At 43.6% G+C, this 19,499-nt stretch overlaps 1 long non-coding RNA gene across 1 annotated transcript; it reads left to right on the top strand.

Annotated features, from left to right (window-relative positions):
- Nucleotides 1-69: 69 nt before the first annotated feature.
- LOC119156173 lies at nucleotides 70-19,289 on the top strand. The gene is made up of 5 exons (XR_005106990.1): nucleotides 70-157; nucleotides 5,059-5,166; nucleotides 6,588-6,698; nucleotides 14,820-14,925; nucleotides 18,641-19,289. It is a non-coding gene; the product is annotated as an uncharacterized LOC119156173 (long non-coding RNA).
- Nucleotides 19,290-19,499: the final 210 nt, after the last annotated feature.

Consider the following 19,499-nt stretch of genomic DNA (forward strand, 5'->3'; position numbering starts at 1 on the left):
CCGCCCCGCCCCACAGTGCCAGAAGAGGGGGGGCGGGGCCGCGCGTGACGTGCCGGGAGCGACGACTTCGATTGGTCGAACCTGTCGGGTTCGTCCCGCCTACCCCGCCCGCCGCCCCGCAGGCCCCGCCCCGCGGCGAGCGGGACTCGTGCAAAAGGTGCGCTTCACACGGCCCCGGGCCGGCGCGGGGGCGGGGCTCCCCTTGCGGGCCGGGCAGGAATTGGGCCCGCTCCGCCTGAGGGGGAGTCGTGCGGGGTCGGTCGGGTTGCGGGGGGCGCATTGTAACGTCACGCGTTCGGCCGTGGGCCTTTGTGACGTCACGCGGGGCCCGTTAGGGTCAGCACCGGCCGCCCGCTGAGGGCCCGGGGCGCGTTACCGGCCGTCGGTCGTGAGGGGCTGGGGGGAGCCGCGAGGCCGAGCCAGGTGCCCGCTCCGGCCGGCGCGGCAGCAGGGCGGCCCTGGGAGCTGGCCAGCACCGGCGGGCCCGCCGCGGGGGGCAGCGGGGCCCGGGCTGCGGGCAGGGGGGAGGCCCGCGGCGGCACCGCCGGGCGTCGCGGAGGGGCCGCGGCGGGGACTTGGCCGCTGTCGCCTCGTCCCCGGGCCCGGGCCGCCCGCCCCTCCTGCCTCTGTCCGTGCTGAAGCCCCGGCTTTTACCGGAGGGTGTTAGGTGCCCGCTGGGTTACTGCCCCGGACGGGCGCCGCGACGCCCGTGCAGGTCCCCAGGCCCCTCCGCTCCTGCTTGCTCGGGGAGGGGGAAGGAGCCAGCGCCCGGCCCGCAGGCTGCAGGGCCTCGGCACCCGTCCCCAGCTACCACATCCCCGGGCCCGCGGGTGCCACAGTGCAGCCCGACAGCCATGTCCTACCACCTTGCTAACTCCTGGTTTTGTTTGAGGTTTGGCCTTTTGCAGGGAAATTTCTGGTTATTTTTTCTCCTGGTTTTGCCGCTGAAGGCAGTTAGGGTGAGCGATGAGATAATAACAACTGATGAGCAGCTAAAAAATCTGGAGAGAAGATGAAAGCAATTTTGCTTGAGGAAGTTTTGAAAAGCTGTAATGAAAGTATGTAAATGCTAAAAAGTCAGTCCCTAGATGCTATTAAACTTGTTTAAAAAAGGAAAGGGAAAGCAAGTATTTTGAGACATCCAGAAAAATCACAAAAATGTAATCACAAAAAAGCAAGTCGCAAAAATTGCAAAAAGGCAGAGCTGACCTCTTACTTTGGCTGCTGTGTTCCAGGGAGCCAACAAACATGGCAGCAAGAAAAAGCATCCAAGAGCATTTCATGAGTAGAAAATGGAGAAATAGGAAACAAATAGCCATAGCTATTTGTAGCTATAGAGCTGTAGTTGTGTGTATGAATATATAGACCCAGTAAGAAAACTGGTGCCCTGAAAAGGAGGGTCTAGCAAGAATGCAAAAGTCCGTTGCTATACTTGGAGATTCCAAAGGGATCATGATTCAGGGTCTGTACAAAGGTTCCTGACAGCTGGAGTTGGACAGCCAGTTTTAGTCGTTAGTAAAATGACAGAAGGTCTTCATGCTTTGACAAGGAAAGAGTTACCACCAAGCATACCCGAGACCAAGGGGTTCAGGACAGGCTTCCCCTAAGCTCAGCAGAGTCCCAGCAAATCAACGTATATCCACCACGTTGCTCTAATCTGTGCGTGTCATCCCCTCTTCTTTGCTTAAGATGCAGTGTTATGCTCTTTGCTGTCACAGCTTGGGCACCACAGGCACTGCTGTCCTGACCTGTGACCCTGAACCCTGTGTTCTGTGAGATTGTTCATATAGCAAAATCTAGGTCTGCTGTGTTTTTAGTTTAGCGGTAGGAACCCTTGTGGAATGCTTTAATGACCACTGTAAAGAGTACTTTAAGAGAGTCAGTAATTACCGTGCTATAACATTCTCCTCGTCTACTTGGCTTCCCATATATGCCATAATATTCAATAAGATGTTGTAAATAATCAGGAAGCTGACCAGCAATTATGCTGGAAGAGAACATGCCCATGTCCTCTCCTACTTACCCCCACACAGGGCCATTAGTTCATAAGGAAGAACTACCCGAATTTAGGATATATAGGTCAAAGAAACTGGTACAGCTCAAATCTTTTTTTAATTCCTGCGGGTGGGGCAGGTTACCATTTTACAGGGGTTGTTGTTAATCCAATGGAATTTAGGTAGGAAGAAAGGGGGAACAAGTTTACTGTTTCATTGGTGGGACTTCAGGAGTTACTGAATGTGAGTGTTAGGTAGTCGACCCCCTGATGTCATCGCAGTTTTCTTGATTACTCAGTCCCCTCCTGCATGAAATAAACAGGATATCAGTATCAGTACCATCCTTATGAATAAAACTTAATCAGCATTGAATGTAACTGTGTCAAGAGCTGTGACTGACTTACAGGAGGGGAGTTACGGCTTTTTTGGCTTCTTTTTTGGTATGTAAACAATGTCTAGATCAATTTGTGATCCTTTTAACATTTCTTCACCACGAGACCTCCTAACCTACTCAGGGATACCATACCACTGGTCAATTTGCTGCTGTCTTCCCCTTAGGGGATGGCATGTTCTTGATCCTGCCCTTGCCCACTAAACCAGGCTGAATACTGAATTCCTCTTGGGGCCAAAAGCCACAAGACATGGACCGTACACCTCAGGAGAGTGGGAAGGCATGTTTTCTTCCCAGGTGGGAAGGAATAATGGTTCCTCAGGCCTTCTACTGCTCCCTGATGAATAGGGCTGGGCATATAGTTTTGTCCTATGGGACCCAGCAGCCACCGTTGTCTTCACTGGCTTCAAATACAGGGGCTTTGATGAATAATCGCTGTGCCAGCCCAGTCCCACTGCCGCACGTCAGGCACAGGCCAGCAGCGGGACCACACAAGAGTTCATGCCGCTACCTCTTCCCCACACTCTTTCTCATAAAGCAGTGTGCTCTACACTGCTGTTCCCAGGCTTTTCTGTTGTATTATCAGCATTTAGTTCCTAAATTTAGGGCTGTCCGTCTGGCAATATTATCAATGTTAAGGTTAATAACTTAGAAGGTGACTAATAAAAGTCCCTAATGAAGCCATAAATGGAGTGCTACAGGAGAACAGTTTGTTCCTGCTTATGCTTTTGAGGAGAATGCTATGTCTTCAAAGTAGGGAGGACTCCGGGCTTTTTGTTGTTGTTTTTTTCAGGCTTCCAGGCATTGTTCGTGACTCACCCCATTCTTTCTCGGCTCTGCTTCCGGTTGGCATGTCTGGAAGGACCCGGCTCCAAATCTGTTTACTTACCGTAAATGCTCCATGTTCTGAGTGGAGAAGTAACTCTGAATCTCCAGCATGCAGCTTCATGCTGCCCCACAGCTGGGTGACAAGATAGGGAAAGGCTGAACAGAAAGCTCCTGCCTGTTGCCTGTTCTGAGGTACAATGTTTTGCCCTGGGTGCTGCTGAGCTCTTAAGTCAGCTGAGCACTGTGGGAAGAATAGGACTTCGGTTGGGAGATTTGCTATTACTCAGCATGTTTGCTGAGTAAATAAAGTCACTGCTTTTTCCTTTGAATTTCTGCGCAAGTTTTCAAGTGGAGAGATCTCCGCCACAGAGGGCTCTTCATCACTCAGTGCCTTTCCACTTGGAAAAGGTGAAACCCTGTCTATAAACCGCTAATGCAGTCACATACTACAGAGCACACTGCCTCCTTTTAACACCTAACTTGTTCCCATTCTGTGCAGTCATCAGGCCTGTCTGCTTTTAGTAAAGGCTTGTGGGACTCTGGCAAACATGACTCCATCTGTCTGTTCCACTTGAAGGCTGTCAGTGTTCATTTTAGGCTGTGTTTCTTGCAGGCAATGTCTCGCTCTGGTAGCTGTCTTTACAAGGTTTCTTCAAATTAGATGCAGTCAGCAACACCAAAGCCAACAGAAGCATTCACTGCCCAGTTACCTGCATAAACAAGTTTGTTCCTCGTAATGAAAAACAATACAAGTGGAAAGCAAGTGTTACTGTTCACATAGCTCTATGTCAAATTCAGTGTTATATCCTGATTCAGGAAAGCAGCTTTATCAAGGAAAAGACTTAAACATGTGTTTGCAGTTAATTAAAAGGCCTTCTTTGAACAGAGGTGAGTTAAGCATGTGCTTACATGCTTTCGTTTGTGACCTGTGAAGAAAGACTATAGCTGTAACTTACATTAAGATAGGAAATTAAGAATGTCTTGCTCTATAAAAGAGGTTTCTTCTTCTACCTGGTTACTGTGTCTGTGAAGTCTGGGCTCTTTGGAAATCAGTCAGAGAACTCCAGACAAGTCGAGGGGGTCAGTATATCATCCGCTATACTTCTGAACTTTGCAAAGCAGATTAAAACCCCCCACTTCTTTCCCTGCCAAAATATTTTCTCCCTAACAGAGAAAGAACTGGTTTAAAAATATGCCTTTCTTATGTCCCGTTTTGATCTTTCCTTTCTAGGTTAGTTATTTTGCTTTCTTACTATCAAGCCATTCATTTGATACAAGGCAATTGGCAGCCTGCAACTGCTTCATAACTTCTGGCACAATTTACTGCAAAGCCAATCTATAACTATTTTTAATGAACATGGTAGGTTTTTTTTCTTTGGTGGAGTTAAGAGCATTTCCTGGCTGCTTTGGTTACCACTTTGTCTGCTTACGGTACAACTAGTATTTTCTTAAAATTCACAAGTAGGCAGGCAAAATAGTTTCTCTAATCAGCTGTGAAGTTAATACTAATAAGGTATTAGTTAAAGCTAATACCTTATTCAGCCAATGTTCAAGTGGATCTTACTAGAAAAATCACCGCTATATTAACCATTAAAGGAAAAAAGTCAGAAAAAAATGTGGTGTTACTCGCTTTTGCACACAGTGTGGCTCTGCTGGAAAGATAGTAACAATGACTCAACACAGATAGGAAAATCCTGTAAATATGGAATTAACAGAATGAAATTCTGGAAGTCTGTCTTTGCAGCTGATTGGTTGGTAACATTTTTCATTGCTACTGAAATGATTATCCTTTATACAGCATTTTTATAAATCATATTCTAAAGTTCTGCCTTTTATTCTCTTTAGAAAGAACATGAGATCGCTAGCGCTAAGCTGAGCCAATTCTCTTGGACCTGTGGCAATGAGTGTCAATGCATCAATGGGTATTTGCTGAGGACAGACGCTGAGAGACATGTATGTTAATTGCTGGGGTGCCTGCTCCACCTACCTTCAGTATCAGGCCCTGTCAGGAGGCATACAAGATTTTGTGGCCTCAGAGTTGGTTATTTAGGGATTCCTGGCCTCAAAATTGGTATATTAGGGATTCCCACTGTTGCTATAGGATGCTGGATTTTATTGGTGCAGGATATCCAAAGGTCTCTTGCTGGAAGAAGGTCACTTGGGTCCTTCGAGTCCCTAGAGGTCCCTACAAGAACAACTAATAGTGTAGGGAAATCATAAACATGCATGTTCTGGCATTTGAAAAGTCAATTCAAAACTAGTTCAACAGTTGCAGCTTTGAACTGTGTGAGGCCGCAGAACACCTCTGTGTAATGCTGCCAAAGAAGAAATGCCCTATGGTGGCACATTTTGCCCTGAGAAATGGGGCCACGCTCGCACACGTCCGTGTCTGCTGGGAGCTCAGTCACATCAAGGGCACACTGTGCAGCAGAAATCTGATTTCATCAGTCCCGGGGACTGAACTAGGCAATGTAAGAACTTAGTACGAGAACAGTATTGGCTCTGAAGAGGAAGATCCCCAGGCAAATTGGAATGAAAACCATCGTGCTGGCTGTGTATATACAGAGCTTACAGGGTGGTTCCTGGGACAGCCATGAGCATGGGATATGGCACATCCCATTCTTTCTGCTCTGCAAGACAGACCCGCCTGCAGCACGGCAAACAGCCTGGTGGCACAGGACCAGTAGGGCATGCTCAGGCATGGGGGCCCTGTGCAATACACGTTTACAGGCTCCCACTTTGACCCAGCACCAACAGGTTTGATCTGGAGGGCAGCCTCAGGCTTATCCTCAGCAGGCAGGCCAGGTACACCTGGTGTTTGCAACCAGCTCATCTACTCACAGGTCCCTGCTGCTCTTGCTGCCACAACACACATCAGGCAAGAGCTGCATCCATCTGTCCTGATGACACGAAGTCTTTATGTCAAGTCCTTCAGGTGGCTGAGCAATAGCACACTCATCATTTTACCATTTATATATTAGATATTAATTGTATCAGCTTGAGATGGGTGAATTTCCCTTTACTACACAAATGGATATGTCTGTGTAAAAATGGTGTAAAAACACCATTTATTTTGCTGCTTGAAGTGTTTTTGTTAGATCATGTTTAGGACTGGAGGTGCTGTTAGCTGTTCATCAGGCATTAGACAAGCTCATGACAAAACCTGCCCCTTCTAAGCTACAGATATTTAGAAAGAAGTCATTCTAGCAAATGATACCATATAATTAATGCCATCTACTAAAAGCAAATTTGCACCCGCTATAAAAATTTTCTGCAGATAACCGTTTTGAGAAAAAAGTGCTTGAGAAGTATCTTTGCCCAGAGCAGAAGAAACATTTTTTCAGTCCTGATCATTTAACATTGCCTCTCCCCAGGGCTGATGCTGTGATTTGGAATGTGCTGCAATCCTGACTGTGAGACCTGCAGGACATGCTCCTTTCCCCAGGCACCAAACATGGCCTTCACATAAGGATGGAGACATGAAGGTCTGTGCTGACTCATCACTTCTTTTCTTTTCAAGGATCAACTGTATTTGATATTTGTCAAATCATATCCCAAGACAGTAAGCATAAACATGTTAACTTTATGTTCTGTAACTAATTCTATTCATTTTCAGAACTGCTTTCCACAGAGGCCGTTTTGTGGTCAACTTAAGCAGGTCTAACCAAAGCTGGTGCCAAAATGGGCAGTCACATTCCCCCTTCAGAAATTACATTCCCACCCCAACCAAGCCTCAGATCTAGCAATTAGGACATGTGATGCCATGAGGGGCATCAGCTCTGCCTGCCAGTGCAACCAAAACCAAATCTTTTATTTCAGTGTTAGTTTTCAGCCAGTTCAGCAAGTTAATCCTATTTACCTAGGGCTGCAGGATTGCTAGAGCTGACACATAGGACCATGTGATGAGGGCAGGGAAAAGTGCGTGACTATATACTGGCAACAGCACATAGTTGCTGATGCTGGTCATGAAACCACAGCCTCAACTGGACAATAAGGGAGGGATTCACGCCTGGGAATTGGTAGCTGACACACAAAACATCTTCAGATCATGGACCTCCCTTTAGAGTCAGTGGAGATCTAATCAGCTTTGTCAGTGGAGCCTGCAATGTGGTTTATCTCCTCCTACAGTAGTAAGTACTTGATTAGATGAATCCCACCCTTAGAGTGCCCATTTTTGTCGCTGACTATAATGAAAGCCTAGTGTGAATAGCTCAGAGATTGGGTCAATGGCTAATGAGGCTAATGAGGCAACTCTTGCCCCCTAGTGTTAGTTCTGCCCGTTATAAGACAAGGATTTTTCTTATTCGTACATTAAAGCATGAGTTAAGTGAGTCCTTTAATGCCACAAACTGAATAATGTCAGAAGGAAGAGTACAATCCAGTGGTCCATCCTGCTAATACTAATGCTTTTACCAGCATACTAGAAATGTGATGTTCAAAGCTGTCTCCAAGCTAAAATTCACAGGCATAGAGGAGGTATTTTGATTTAATCAGTCCTGGGCAGCCAGCAGTTCCCTCAGAAACAAACAGGAGTTTTAGAAAGCATGTCATTTAGGTGATTAAGCATGGAGGAGCCTCGCTTCAGACGTGTTTTCATAAAAACTTCATCTAAATCTTACAATCTAATGCTATACAGTTCATTATGAATGGCTATTTGCATAGTGAAATAGTGACTGTGAACATTGCTTCTTGAAAGCTTTATTTGTCTTGACCTGCTTTATATCTAGCCAGGTGTTTCAGTCTTAATGTTTGGGAAAACAAAAGTTCACATCAGCATGCGTGGATTAAATGATGTGCCACAGTAACTGCAGAGCCAATGGAGGGAATCCATTTCTGCCACTGCTGAGATGACAAAGCAGATATTAAATACAGCAGTTGCCATGGCTGTCCCAGGAAGGACTTGTCCATCAAGTTTCCAAGTAATCTGTTTGTGAAATACGTGCTCCATCTCCCTTAGTGATTAACAATGTATATTATCTCATTAGTTAACAGTGGGGATAAAGGTCTTTTTCCTGCTGTATGTCAAGCTCTTGTGCAAAAAGCTGCAGTTAAACTGTGTATAACCTTAGGATCATGAACGGTGCCAACTAAAGTTCTAGGAATACGCTTGTTCAGTTTTTATTAGCCACATATAATAGACATACTTTGTGCCTTTGCTAATTAGATAAAGCAGAGCCTATCTGTTTCTTGGAGAATTCCCTGTAGGAAGATACTCCCCTTGTAAAAAAGCAAATATGTAAAGAAGCAAAATATGTGCTTATTTGATGAGCAGCATCACAACACACCAGTGTCGTTAACACACTGGCACATGCATACAGGGATATAAAATCACTATAAACACTATCGAAACACACATAGGTAGACACTGTTATAAATCAATTAGTAGATCTTTTTCAAGCTGGTCTTCAGGGCTTCTATGCTTGTTAATAATGATTATGTTTAATCCTAAGTGGGAAGAAGTTTCCGACATGATATTTCAGACTCAGGGAGACTGGATTGCAGCCTGCAAGCACATAGAAAGGCAGCCAGTAGTGCTCGTGTGTTCATGTTTCCCTGAGGAGTCCTAACAGGCTGGGCTGACACAGTCCTCTGTGGGAGGCAACCTCTAGGACAGTCTGTGTGGGTGGACAAGGAATCGGGTGTGCACGTGTGTGGCCCCTCCTGAAATGTTCGGTATGGTGGCACGCGGGCAGCTCGTAGGCTGGTGGGAAGTGTTGCAGGAGGGAGGAGGAGCTGCTCGATCTCTGTCATTATAATTCACCATAGTCATATGCAATGGTTTCCTGGCATTGACTCTGGCCTGATCTAGCAGTTGGGGCAGCTGGGGCAGTCTGGCAGTGCTACACAGCCCAGCACTTCCTACCAGGGCATGTAGCATGACTGAGTCTTCTCTTTATCGAGGTGATTCATCCTAGCCCCACATACCGTAGTGTCCTCCTGACCTCCTTAGTCTCTCTCTCACCTGCTGTAACTGTGTCACACAGCCTGCTTGCGCTGGTCAGGATGATAACACGGGCCCCTGCATATGGATATCCTTCTCTGGCAGTTTGCATGCCACCTAATCCATCCATGGGTAAAGAAGTAGTTGCTCCTCCATCACACTCAGCCTAGAGAAGGCTCCTCAGGGCTGCCCGGAGGGCAGGGCCATGGGCAGCGTGGTAGGCTGCAGGCAGAGCTGTGCTGGGCTCCAGCCAGGCACTTGGCCCTCCATCCTCCCTGCCCGGGCAGAGCGCAGCTGGGGGTAGAGCCTGGAGCTCAGCACCACGTCCCCTGACTGACATGTCCCAGTGCAACCCCAGCCTTGGAGGCAGCACAGTTTCATGTTTCTATAAGATCTGCTCCACTCAGCAAGGGAACCCTGCATGGATCTGTCCCTCTGGGCCAGCGGGATAGCACAAGTGCTCAGGCACCCCCCTGCCCACAGCAAGCTGACAGGAGCAGCAGCACTGCAACCAGCTCCTTGTACTCACCCTTGTACAGCTGTTTATCTGGGAGAGACAGAGCCTTCAGAGGGGGACAGCTGCCTCCAGCTTTTCCTTTCAAGACTGTCTGTGCAGCCTTTGGGTGTGCCGGACTGCCATGATCTGCAAAGTCTGCACACAGCCTGCTGAAGCCGCAGAGGTGGCAAAGCAGCTAATGATTAAACCTGCTTTTTCGGTTTTACTGCTGGAGAAATGCTTCTGTAGCAAAGCACTAAGGAGAATACAATACTCCTTTTACATCAAAAGACTATGCAGATACCTAAGGTAAATACTGGCCTGCATTTAGCATGCTGGTTTCTGTGCTGCTATCTACTTCCCCTGACAGTTTCAGTGAGATCAGTGAGTTCTTCAGCCCTCTCAAAGTTCCCAGGGTGGTTGTCCTTAAAGTGAAAAGGGGAAGGAGCTGCATTTCCAAGATCATCTCAGTCTGGGAAACTTCACATGACCACAACTGTAGCATAAAGTGTGCACAGGCACCTATTTGCACACGATCTTGACAATTACCAATGTGGTCATCTCCGCTCTAACTGAGTGACTGTTAGAGGCATCATTAGGTCAGCATACACATGTGGGCACACACACAGAGCAGATGTAGTTCAGGAGGAAAGTTAAGAGCAAAGATCTCTGCTTTCCTAAGTCCTGGGAACACACTGTTGGCTGGTGCTGGAGACTAGTACAGTGGTCAAACAATGTAATAATCTTGGCGCTATTTGTTCCAAGGGAAAAAAAACAACCCAACAACAGTGTGACTGAAAAATACAAAGGAAATGGAGTAAACAGACAAGATGGAGCAAAGAAAGCAAAAGGGGAAAAAATCAAAAGCAAATAATAGGCAGAGTTAGTTATTTCCACTAATTCCAAAGTTCTTGTTTCCTTCTGCCAGTCTCACTTGATTGTTGGACAGTGAGGGCAGTTTCTATAGGTTCCTCTTTAGCTGAAATGACTTATTAATAAGACATATTATTTGTAATAAGCATAAGGGTATCCCTCTGTAAAAACAATTCTTCTGGATGTAATGAAACACTTGCTCAGTTTAAAGTCTGTCCTCAAGTGTTTTTGCTGGATGGGCGTTATGTGGCTTTATTCCACTGAATCGTCCCCAGGGAGGGTAGAAATGAGGGATGGTGGGGAAAGGGGTTTGGAAACAAACACTCTAAATCAAAGAGGCAGGACTTTGTACGCAACCCAGGCCACAACGGCATCATCAATGGCTCCCACAAGGCCAGGATTCCTCCTGCATTTACAATCAAAAGACAAAGCCTAATGATCTTGCCCTAGCTTTGCATGCTTCAGCAGCTTTCCTCGGTTGTTTGCAAACCTCTCAGTTCATTGGTGTCTGATGTATGGCAGATGTCTCCCAGAGCTGCTGAGCACCCACACTATCATCCTTCTGATGTCACCCAGGCCTGAAACTTAAAAGACTCATCAGCGGGGGAGTGCATCTGGAGCTTTTAGTAGGATAGTTCTTAGTAGGATATATTTTGTCAAAAAGGAATCAATCCCCTGTTTCTTTGGGAATCCCCTGTCCTTCACAGATGCTCTAAAGGAGATGCAAGAAAAAAATTACAGATAATCTCAAGGACAAATTCTCAAGTTACTGCTCAAAGGTTGATCATTAGGAGCTGTAGCACTGTGATAACCTTAAACCCTGACTCAGAGATGCTCATATCAAAGACCCCTGCCTAAATTGTGTACTGTCTTTTTGAAATCTAGGCAGCAGTGATGGAAGGGTTTCAGGTCACGGGGAAGCCATCTCACTCCTCAGTATCCCAGCCCTGCATTGTGGCTATTCCCTGGCTGCCACTATCTTCTAACAAGAGCAGCCACGATCACTCAGGTCTGGGTATTTGGAATGTTTTAGAAGTAGACAACTAAAGCATTAATGAGGATCAATATAAGAAAATATCCGGAACTAATATGCTGCAAAGAGATGACTGTGAAACAACAGCTGAAGGGACAGTGGACTTTTTATTGCGGTATTTGGCCCAAATTTTGCAAAAAAAGTTTCCCTATAACTCTCAGAGGAAGACGTGATTGTGAAACAGGTACTAAATTAGCATTCTTATTTGTAACATATGCCTTGCAAAGTTAATTACATGGAAATCGTTTGCTTCCAACAATGCTGAATTAGGGTTAATGTTTCTACCATGGCAGACAAATGACAATGAAACCCCAAGTAGCTGTAAATAAACTACTGTTGTTTAAACAGCCATTCTCACTCCCATGCCAAAGGATGATTAGTTCAGACAAAATAAAAAAAAAGGAAGATACAAAATATTATCAATTGATAGCTCCTCAGTAATCTATATAAAATTACCTAAGATTATCCTTCCTCTTTTTTGAAGAAGTAACCACATCCTAAAATAAATAAGCAAGTGACACTAATCTGAGCAACCTCCATGGGAAAGCAGATCACTGAGTACATATAGACAGGCTCGCCCTGTTAATTCAGAATGAACTACATCTGTGAAGGGAGGAAGGCAGGCTACAGACCTGTCAATCAGAAGGCTGGTATTAATTTAAGTAATAAAATTAGAACCATAGATGTTGCCATGGAGGGATTTCCACTTTACTTGATGGCCTGCATTGGTGTGTTGTGAAGGTCTCAATAGCTGTGCAAAGGCAGTGTATCGGCATGGGTTTGTTTCTGCCAGCTGCATGCTTAGAACAAATCAAAAAGGTCACTGCCAGGTAGTGCAAGTCCCAAGTAAGAATTTCCTTAGAATACCTCCCAGGTTGAGAAATGTCTAGTGTTCTTTTCACGCATTTATTATTATTTATTATTTACCAAGGGCAGGAAGGGACCTCACTGGCAATCAGGGGTCTTAGATTTGTTGCATGTGGTTAAGGACATGCGGTGCTGAGGCTGGGTGCACGTCCTGTTTCTCAGCACTGCTGAGGCTGAAACAGGACAGGATGATTTACAGCACGATAAGGACTTCTGGCATTAAAGAAGTGAGCAGCTACTATTCTTCCAGGCTGAGTCACCAGGGAGAATGAGCCTGTAAATAGGGAAGGAGGCTAATTGTTTTGTGTTTGGTTACTAACAAGAAGAGTAGAAGACAATTCTGTGTTCGCATATGCTGAAAGCTGTCCTTACCATTGCAAAGACTTGATTTTATTCAGTGCTTTGCTTGTTGATGCTTCTGATTCTCTGTAAGTGACCAACTGGCGATTTCACTGTAGGATCGCTAAAAAATACTCATTCACAGCCTGGTACTGTGGGATACTGGATTAGGACTAAAGCCAACATCATCCTTGGTAGTACCTGTTTGTATGATAATAACAATAATAAATCCATGCAAAACACATACAGTTTTTCTCCAACTTTGTACCAATGCCAGCTGGTTACATACAGTATCTCTTAACACATCCACTATTAACTCCAAAGTTATGAGGAGTGAAATAACATTATTCAGCAGGGACAGATCTGAAAGTACTTCACCACAGCATAGTAATTTCTTCAATCCCACTTTATAAAAGTGATCTTTTCATTTTTTTTAGAAAGTTGACTCTTTGCCCAAGCTGGAGATGTGGAGAAAAAGCTTGGTAAGGGATGCAGGGGCAGGATGTGGAGCAAGCCTTTAGAAACATCTCCCATTTCTGACGGAGAGTTTTGCGTGCAACTGAGGCATTGCAGATATGGCAGGCCACTTGCAAACACTACAAATCATTGCAGTAAATACTGAGCTTAGAATTTACTTCTGTAGTGAGTTTTATTCCACTTCCTTTGAAGATGGAATCTAAACTGTCAAAAAATAGAATTAAAAAAGCAAGTGACCATTAGAACATCTGGTGAATTTGAGCCAGGCTCTAGGATTTTATGTAAGAAGTTACTGCAGAGCCAAATTTGAAAACAAAACTCATGGTTGCTGCCTGGCACAAACCCAGAGCTGAGTTCCCTGGCTGGGCTTTGCCATTCAGTTGAGTTCATTCCCTGGAGCACAAGTAGAGGACCATGCTTTCAAGGCCATGATTAACTCACTGCTTCTTGCCAGCACTTAACTGTCTGGTTTGCACCCACAGCCATGCCAGCAGCAAGTGCAAATTAGCAGCAGTTACAAGATGAGTCTGCCATGGATTCTTTTAGCCAGAACATGAGACAGCAAAATGAACATGGAAAGAAGTTAAAACAGGCACAAATGAAGGCTGTGGTTGTTCATACACAAATTCCATTCTAAGTCTCTGAAACACAGCTTCCAGGGCTCTGCCCAGAGAAATTCCCTGAACTCAGGCAATGCAGGGTTTAGATTTTCAGTCCCTTATTTAAGATCAATAATGAGAAAATGGTTTAATGTGCTTTCCCCTTTTGGTAACACATGTTGCTCCACTGAATGTGGCTTTTCTCTGAGAATGAGGTCCTTCTGTAGCCTCGTTTCATCCTGAGACCGCAAGCACTGAGACTCTTAATTTGGCTTCGAAAAAGAGTGGGAAATTTAGAGAAAGGAATTTTGCTCATTGCATCTTACACAGAGATCTAGCAATGCATTGTTGGTTGTTCACCTGTATTCATTACATTGATGTTCTATACCCATCACATTGTTGAAGTTGACTGTGTTAAGATTGGTGAAAAATTATCTTACACCTGATAAGAGTGAGGCCCCAGCCTGCCTCAAAGGCAGACAGATCCCTTAAACTACATTACAGCAGCAGTTCTCTGATCACACTTGTCCCTCTAGAAACTGGCACAATGGTGAGATTTTCCTAGCTTTCACTTTACCTGGGAGAAATATTTAAAACATGCCCTAAAGGTAAGTCTGTAACATTTCTCATAAAAATATGTTATTTTTCCAATCAAGTGAATACTTCCTTGATACCATTTTCGTTAGTGCTAATGCTTCCTCCTGCTTTTAGTTGCAGCCACAAAGTACTTATAATCCAGTACCAGCTAATTACGTGGATCATTGTCATAGGAGGTATTTGTTTTACCTCCCAGGAAATCATTAGCTGTCATGATCTGCCATTTGCTCTGATGGCTTTGTTTATGTTATCATCCAGGCCTCATAAAGTCCATATTATCTTTCCCTAGTGGCATCTAAAGATTGATTAGTAGTAGTCAGAAAAGACTTTACATGGCAATTAGCACTCAAGTCAGTCAGTGACTTTAACACTTGCATTTGTCAGGAAAGATTTTCTAAACTTCCTGGATGACCTAAATAGCCACCGAGCTCTGGAGTCACTGGAGCCACTGGAGTGTTCCCCGATGGCCTAGGAAGCGCTGAGAGTTCAGGTACATAATATTGCTTCTATTTGCAATTGGATGATAAATGCATTATGAGCAGAAAAAATGCATTCACTGTTCCCTAGTACTACATACAACTCCAGAGGGGTCTGTGCAATGCCTAAGCTTGCCAGAGGGCTATTGATGCAATTCTTGTCAAGTAAAGTCCGATTTGGTAGAAGCCAGGATCGAGAGCTCTACCTAAAGTGGCTTGTCTTCATTTCTGCTGAGGAAGATGGATCATTTGTTCCTGCTGTGCCTTTGGCAATGCTCTGCCTCCCCAGATAGCAAACAAGTGTAAGTATTTACAAATGTCTACTATGTCTAATGCTAATGAAGTTGAAGTCCAGCCAAGGGTTCACTGAATTTGAAGGAAAGCTTGTAACTGGCTTTACTGGGCTTCTGTTGTGTCCTTAGGACTTTGACTGACACAAACATGTGCAAAAATTTGTATTATTGTATACGCTTGCTTCCGCTGACCTTGCAAGAGCAGGACCTCTAAAAGAGCTGATTAAACAGTAAAAAAGTATTTAGCAGCTATTTTTGCAAACAAAAAAGTTTTTCAGATTAGTATGAATAATGGGGAAAAATTACTAGCTGGAGCCAAGTATTCCAGCACCTGCTAAGTACCTGCAATATTCCTTATGAATCTGTATTACCACAAAAAAATACATATGAAGGTTGACAGTGGAAGCTGCATTATTGGTTCTTACTCACTTTATGTCATGTCCAAGTCAGTTTCAGTTGCCAAGGAAGTAGATATAATGCACTGAGACTAATTATATTCACAGTAGAGAACAATACATTAATAACTGGGCCCATAAATTACTTTTCCTCAAACCAGGTAACCCAGCAACAAGCATCATCCGACAGTCAAAAATTAAACCAATTAAAAATGAAAGTTAATTAGCCAAAAGGTTTCATAAATATGTTATGTTTTCTTACCCAGAAAGAGCCAACATTGAAAAATAAGGCTATCTGGAGCTAGTTAATTCTAGGTGTCTCTGTAGCCTTTCTTTTCCCTTTATATGATAAAACTCTGGCATGAGTCCATTTTGTAGGATACAAAGGATTTTTTTCCGACAAAGCTTCATCCTTTCATAGCAGCTGAGCCTCAGAAGTGCACTTTGCCTTCAAAACAGTATGTCAGATAAAGGCACTGTTGCCTCTAGTATAGTAACTTCTCAGCATTGCTGATCTGGTGGAAAGCAAGATTAAACGCCAAAGCAGTATAACAATATGTAGCGTTGTGCTATCAGTCTGTGGAGCTTTTTAAAGTTGTAAAGATTAATATTTAACTCTCAGCTATTTTTTAAGGTAAATACATAAATAAAACTCACTTCTAATACCTGATGTTATACTGTATGCAGCCTTAATTAGACCAAAGCCTTCCACAGTGCTGAAATGCATATTAAGCAGGCTTCCAGGGCAGGCTTCGGCTTCTGTGCCTGATACACCAGCTTTATAGCTACTAGGATTCAACTGGGTTCACACAAATTACACAAGGGAAAAATAAGACAGACATGGCCCAAAGGCTGTCACTGTACCATTACTGGGTCCAACCGTATTTTGCACTATGAATGCTAGAAGCATTGCTTACCGGGAAATGGACTTCATCTTCCATTCTTGCGCAGCAAGAGCTACACCCAGGTGCTAGGATGACAAGCAGCCTAAGTGAGGAGCGATCTCTTTTTTTCAGATGAAGACGAGCAATAGCAGGGAGCTTCTGCTCTGCACTGTTTCTGATACCTGCAGGAAACTACAGAAGATTGAGTCTTGCAGCGAGTGCTTATGAACCAGCTTGTGCCATTATTAGGACCAGATCACTTCTTCCTGGGATACTCACCGATAGTAAAGGCAAAAATGTGAGATTCCCTATGATAAAGTATTTTATAATTATTCCAGAGGGGTTTTTCTCTCCACCTGTTCAATTATATAGTATAGATTAAATGACCTGTTGATATTTATGTTTAGGAAGAAGCTTGATGCTCCTCTATATTCAAGGCTGATTTCGTCTAAGCATTTTATCTGCCTAGCTAGCCAGCATCTTTCACACTCTTCAAGCACTGTCGTCACATGGAATGGCCTTGTCATCTGGCTGCAGAGGGGACAGTTGACCAGGCTAATCATTAAATAAATTACTTCGGTAACTCACCACTATTTTCCCAGTAAATTCCATTCCCTAGTACGTGCACAGCTTCTCAAAGTAGGAGAAGACAGTGGTGCAACCACTCTCACCAAAAATCTGCCCAAAATGCAGACCTGTCCAGTGCTGTCTCTGAGCACCCCCCTGTGACGAGCCTGTTACAGATGGGAACCGGAGGCCCAGGACAGGGACTTGATCAAGCTCACACACAAAGGCTGAAAATCCACGATCTCACCCGCATTTTTTAAAGATGATGCAACTTCCCTCCAGTCTATCCTTGAGCTAAATTATGGTCTATGCATATAAAACTTCTGTAACTTCAGAGGTGACTTCTGTACATCAGTTTTGTGCCCACAACTATACATATAAACATTAAAACTCCTGGTACCTATGCTAAACTTAATGACTTTGTCTTACAACATTCCACAGTGTACAACATTATTATTATTATTATTATTATCCTGTAAGGCTTAAGCTGTACCATATACATATGTACAAATTTACTTTTAAGAGATAAGTACCCATCAACATGGTGGCAATGTTTTGGAAGGACTCTGTAAGCAGTCACTATTCCCATAAATGTTCTATTTATTTTCCTGGCTATATTTGAAAATTACATCCTGAATGCAATTCCAATGCTACACACGTGCTCTGGGAAAAACAATTATGCCTTTGTAGGGAAATGTGGATTGCAGGATTCCAAAGCAAAAATCCTGAGAGAGAACGAAGACCATCTCCAAGGCATCCAAAGAATGACTTTCCCCTATGTTTGACTTAACTGGTAGGAAGTTCTTATTTCAAAACCTTCAAGAAACACTGCATTTATTATATTAGAGTGATAATACTTCAAGACGAGATTGTGAGTAAGGCAGCTTAAATAGCTCAATGCTGCAGCTGTAACTTAAGCTGTTCTCTATTTATTACTGCCATTGTGATTGATTCAGTTTGCACATTCTGTAGCATTTCTTATTCATAATAGTGTAATTGTTAGCTAGGATTTTGATTCAACTATTTTTATAAAACATGCATAAAAAACGCAAAATGGCAAATGGGAGATAATTACCATTAATTGCACCAGCAAGTACTAAAGCATCTGTAGCCTAAGAAAATCATCATCTTGCAGCAACACACTTACGATTTTCTGAATCAAAACAGGTAAAAATATATTTAAATCAGATCTTAAAATTTTGTGTGAATGTATCGATAGACTAAAAGAAATTCCAACAATTACAGGGCAACAGTGCCATCTTGAGGTCACTAAAGAATTAAAGGGAAAGCCACAAGTATTGCTCTGAAGGTATTCAAAATTTAAATGCAGAAATTATTTGTTCCATCTATATGTTCCAAGGAAAAAAAAAAAAAAAAAAAAAGACTCTCAAGCCATTTTCTTAGTTTGGCCTTGTTAAAAGCAAAGCATTTGCAAACACCAGCCATGTCACAATACAGTCATTCCTGATTCATTAATTACTAATTTATTTTCTTGGTTGCTTGATTTCCGCCTTTCACTAATTGGTACCTTCATTTTGCAGATGGCAAAGCATACAATAAAACTCTTGCATCCTACTTTTTTTTTTTCAGGTTGGACTAAGTCCAGTGTTTTACCCTTTGATGTTTTATGGGCTATACAGTGAAGATCCACCTGAAGGCCAGCAGAACTGCATTGCAGATTTTCTGATTGAGTCACAGAACAGAAAAATCTGAATGTACAAACGTGGTAAGAAAGCAGGGGAATCCCTCAAAACACATATGAAAATCTTCAACAACATGAAAGAATGCCGAAGGAAAGCTGCACTGATCCATATGGCACAGCTACTTCAGCCAGACATTTCAACCACACCTAGCACTGGGTAATGGCCACCAGAATAGTGGCAGTTTTAAACTAGCATAGAAAACAGTCACATTCTAATTATTTTAAGCAAAGGTTGTGGCAAAACCAGTAACCACTACGCAAGCAAATATGATAAGCTCTGCTGGGTGGTTATGAATCTGCTAGAGCAAAATTGTTGTTTGATGACACAAGTACGTGTCTATCAGCAAATATGTCAAATCGATGTTTCAAATAAGATTCTCTTTTTTCAAGTAAAAACCATCTAGAATACCTCCTTAGATAACATTCACGGTCCAATAAGGAAACACGTTTTGAAAATTAGCTGTTTTCTAAGAATGTATGTTTTGTGGCATTTCAACCCTGAGATAAAAAAATCTTTATATAAACTATGCCAGACATCACAGTTCCAAAGGCTTTTTTTAAGCTCACATGTCTGAGCCAGTTCACAAAACTTACACCATCTTAAGCGAGCAATTCCTACTCTGGCAAAGAATTGTGAAAGGGAAGATGGAGATACCTCATCAGCATCACAAAAATAAGGATTTTCTATTCAAAGTACAACTGCCCCGCCCCAAAACACAGGTGCTGATACCCTGGATGGTGCCCCAT

The sequence above is a fragment of the Falco rusticolus genome, chromosome 12, assembly GCF_015220075.1.
Source record: "Falco rusticolus isolate bFalRus1 chromosome 12, bFalRus1.pri, whole genome shotgun sequence".
NCBI classification, from domain to species: Eukaryota; Metazoa; Chordata; class Aves; order Falconiformes; family Falconidae; genus Falco; species Falco rusticolus.